We start from the raw sequence: 4725 nt of genomic DNA, 5'->3' as shown, positions 1-4725 counted from the left end.
AATTTCATTCACAGGTAAGGAAGCTGGCGAATCCTTGCTTGGGTTATGTAGCTGGTATAGGGAACAGTTGGTACTTGGACACCTCTCTGAACTACCATTAACTTGGGGATGTGCCAAGAAATAACACCATCTGGCAACCATGTTTGCATGAGAAATAAGGGTTAGAGGTCTTATTCTTGGGATCTGTGTGTTGCCCCTTAGCCCTCCCCATACTTGGAGGGCAACTTCTCTCTATGATATCAATAGATTCTGTGATGGCTGGGGAAGCTCCGGAAAGGGGAAGAAAAAACTTCCTGAATGTGTTCATTGTCTTTCCAGATCTTCGAAAGAAGTCTGGTTCTTTTTTCTTTTTTCTTTTCTTTTTTTTTTTTTTTTAAATTATGCAGTCGAGTTTCCCACATTTGGGGAAATCGCAGGGGTCAGCACACCCAGAGTGCAATGGGTGAGCCTCGCCCTGGGGAAACCACCCTCCCAGGTAAGTATAAGAAGTCTGGTCCTTGAGACACAAGATTTCCTTCTTGAGATAACACTGCACACTCAGGAACTCATCCAGGTGGCAACAGCAAGACCTCACACCACTTCTTTGCCCATAGTTAACTCTCTGTTAACTCTTCAAGGCTGTTTGAAGTTCTGGCTGTGATTCCTCCTTCCTATTGCCCACAACCCTTCAGCCTTCTCCTTTTACTTCCAAGCCTGAGTGCCTCTTTCTTTCCTTCCCAGTCATTACCAGCAGCAGCCCTGGATTAGGAATCAGAGGAGAATATTTGCTTCCAAACCTCGGTGGTTGAACACAGGACCCACCCCAAACTGTGGATTCCCGGCCTGACCCTTTTTTCTAAAAGGTGGTAGTTTGACTTGGAATGGCACACACCTATACCTTCCAAGTTCAACACACAGTGGAGACAAACACTGCTCTATCCCAAGTGGCCCTGCCTTAGCCAAGGCACAGACAGGGCAGTTCATCTAGTGGCAAAGCAGAAACAGAGTCAGACTGCAGGGTCGCTGGTCTGAGATGGAAGAGGGCAGTGGGAGGACCTAAGGGCTACAAACTGGAAGAAGAGACCAGGAGTCAAGTTTCCACTGCTGCCTCTAGATACTTTTTTTCCTTTCTAGTTATTTTCTCTTTGGCCCTAAAATCACTCCATGAGTGTTTGATGAATGTCTTTTGTTGTTTTAATGGGTCCTTCGTAGGGAGGGATTTCATCATTTCCAGGAGCTTGCCTGGCCTCAGAGTGGGCTCCTCCTTCCACTCTTCACCAAGCCCAAAAGACCCATCTCCCACACACAGCTAAGGCTTTACTAAGAATCTTCTCCCTCTCCCCTGCCTTGAGCCCTCCTCTGCCACCATTTCACCCAAAAGAATAAGTACCAAGTTGAAAAGAAATCCAGCCTACACCCATAGCCACTAACTTGAAATTCCTGGATTGTGAGGCCATGTACACTGCAGCACAATACCTCCCAATTTTTCAATACTGACACCCCAGTAGAAGTACACCAAATTAGATTTAAAGTAGCATGAGAAGCTGCCAAATGCTAAAAAAAAAATAAAACCAGTAACAGAATAATCAACTAGCGGCAAACACCTTAGGAAACCTTCATTCAGACTTAATAACCCCATTACAAAATATAAGCTTTCACACACTTTCTTTTGTTGTAGATTTTATTGGATAGTTCCATTACCATTTAGTTGTTAACTAGGAATATAAAGTAAATTATTTCGTGCCTCCCAAGGGGAGTGGAAGGGAATCTGGGGGTGATGAAGGAGAGAATTTTACACTGATGGTGGAATTGGTGTTGGAACATGAATTGACAGAAACAAATATATTGTTAGCAACTATATAAACTACAGTGTTTAAATAAAGTAATAAAAAATTTTAAGAGAAGAAATTTAGTCTAAATTAAGGATTTCCTTGATATGTAAAAGAAAGCTTTACTGAAATGCTCCTTTAATAGTAGCTAGGTGACCTACAGAGAGAAAAATAGTCCTCCCTACATGCCAGTCACTTCTGGATGTTTCTACCAGTTTCCTCAATGATCAATAGCTTTGGCTTTGAAGGGTAGTTAAAAAGTCTCTCCCACTTGGAATTTGGGCTCTGTTCTCCTCAGAAGACGAATAAAGGCCCCAGGTAATCCCCCACCTGGATAGGAAATACTTTAATAAAAGAAAGATCCTGGAAGGCCCTGGATGAACAAGTGCTGATTTAGGATGCTGAAGTAGCTTTATAGTTAACAGTCCTTCATTAATTAACTAATACCAAATTTCTAGTTATACCAGTCCTGACACATCTAATGGCCTCTTAATGGTTGTTTATTAAAACTCTTCCCAATTACAGCTGCTCAGAATATCAAAAGGCTGGAAAAAATAACTCCAAAATCACCTCTGGAAGAGGAGACAGGTACAGGCAATAATGGATGACTTCACTAAACTTAACAAAGATTTCAGGAAGAAAACAAATTCAAAAGACCATAAAAGCCATCTTTTAAGTGTGACTTTTAAAAATTGCTAGAATACTAGATGTACAGAGGAGTCAATTATTCAATATTCAGCATCTCCCTTGGTCTTCTAATTTAAAATGTTGTCTATGTTTTTATATACTTGGACTCAGTCTTGTATAGTTCCCAAAGCAATAGTAAGTAACTCTTCTATAGCTATTATTTATAAGATTATAAACAGAAAACCCTGTATGATACTCTCTGGGCTGGTTAAGTTTTTAAATTCCTTATCTTCACCAAGCTTGTCTTTAAGCTGTCTTCAGACTGCAACAGTGCAACAGAGATAGAATCCCATTGTGCCATCTTTTATGCCTTCATTGAGATTTCACTGCATTCCAGACACTTTATATGCATATTCATCTCATCATTACAATGGGTCTGGGTTTGTGAGATTATTCCTACTTTACAGAGGAAGCATTGAGACTCAGAAAAGCTTAGGTAACTAGCCAAGGTCATCGTGCTCAAAAAACTTAATTAAATATATTTAAAAAATAAGAAACAAGATCTGGGTCCAAGGATGGGGGTCCTGGGTTGGCTCATAGTAATACCCACATCACTGAGTACAATTTTGGCCACACTGCAGAATGTGCTCTTTTGATCAAAACCAAAGTCCTACTTGGAAGAAAAAAAAAAAAGCCTCTGGGAGCAGAGTGAATGAAGATTTGCAGTGAAGGAGAGTCAGAGAGTGCAGACAAAGCTGACACAGGAATGAAATGATCGGATTTAAGTCCACAGAGATGGGGAGAGAGAAAAAATGAACTGCTGAGATACTGTCAACAAAACTAATGAAATGGGTCAAGGAGAAAACTGAGAACAGAGTTCCATTGGGGGGGGGGGCCACACCCAGTGATGCTCAGGGGTTACTCCTGGCTCTTCGCTCAGAAAATGCTCCTGGCTAGAGAGGCCGAGCGAGGAGGAGTCAGTCAGCCAGCCAGCCAGTCGTCCGCGGCGGTGGAAGAAGGCGGCTTGACTGAGGCAGAGCCGACGGGCCGGCGAGCGGAGCCGGAGCGGGCAGGAGGAGGGGAGCGTCGCGCCGCGTCGCGTCAGGTCGCGTCGCCGAGCAGCGCCGACGGGAGCCGGGGCCGGGGCCGCGACGGGCCTCACTCGCCTCCCTCGCCTCGGCCGAACCAGCGCCGCCCGGGCCGCATCGTACCGCACCGGAGCGGACCGGAGCGGACCGGGCTCCGCGGGTCCCCGCCCCCACCGCCTGACAGCCCGGCGTGGCCCGCAAAATATTAAAAAAAAAAAAAAAAAAAAAAAAAAAGAAAATGCTCCTGGCTTGGGGGACCATATGGGACACTGAGGGATCAAACTGTGGTCCGTCCTAAGTTAGCGTGTGCAAGGCAAATGCCCTACAGCTTGTACCACTGCTCCAACCCTAGAGCTCCATTATTTGATTTGGGAAATTGCATGCATGGAGTTGCTATTAATTGGGCTGAAAATATAGGTTTTTTGGAGGGCAAAGAGGCAGGTGAGGCTAAAGTCTTGGATCATTAGGAGGCTTGGAGGATATCTTTGAACATAATTGGCTAATAACAGAGATTATGCATCTATGACAAACAAGATATTTTTTATTAATATCTTGATTACAAACATGACTGTGGTTGGGTTTTAGTCATGTAAAGAACACCCCCCTTCACCAGTGCAACATTCCCATCACCAATGTCCCAAATCTCCCTCCTCCCAACCCCACCCCCACCTATACTCCAGAGAGGCTTTCTACTTCCCTCATTCATTCACATTGTTATGATAATTCTCAATGCAGTTATTTCTCTAACTGTACTCTTCACTCTTTGTGATGAGCTTCATGTAGTGAGCTGGAACTTCCAGCCCTCTTCTCTTTTGTCTCTGAAAATTTTTGCAAGAATGTCTTTTATTTTTCTTAAAACCTATAGATGAGTGAGACTATTCTGCATCTATCTCTCTGACTTATTTCACTCGGCATAATAATAGATTCCATGTACATTCATGTATAGGAAAATTTCATGACTTCATCTCTCCTGACAGCTACATAACATTCCATTGTGTATATGTACCACAGTTTCTTTAGCCATTCATCTGTTGAAGGGCATCTTGTTTGTTTCCAGAGTCTTGCTATGGTTAATAGTGCTGCAATGAATATAGGTGTGAGGAAGGGATTTTTGTACTGTAATTTTGTGTTCCTAGGGTATATCCCTTGGAGTGGTATAACTGGATTATATGGGAGCTCAATTTCCAGTTTTTGGAGGAATT

General features: G+C 43.3%; 1 pseudogene; it reads right to left on the bottom strand.

Moving 5' to 3' along the window:
• Window positions 1-373: 373 nt before the first annotated feature.
• On the bottom strand, window positions 374-483 carry LOC126021315 (uncharacterized; annotated as a pseudogene).
• Window positions 484-4725: the final 4242 nt, after the last annotated feature.

The sequence above is a fragment of the Suncus etruscus genome, chromosome 10 (assembly GCF_024139225.1).
Source record: "Suncus etruscus isolate mSunEtr1 chromosome 10, mSunEtr1.pri.cur, whole genome shotgun sequence".
NCBI classification, from domain to species: domain Eukaryota; kingdom Metazoa; phylum Chordata; class Mammalia; order Eulipotyphla; family Soricidae; genus Suncus; species Suncus etruscus.
This window is presented reverse-complemented; position numbering and strand designations above follow the sequence as displayed.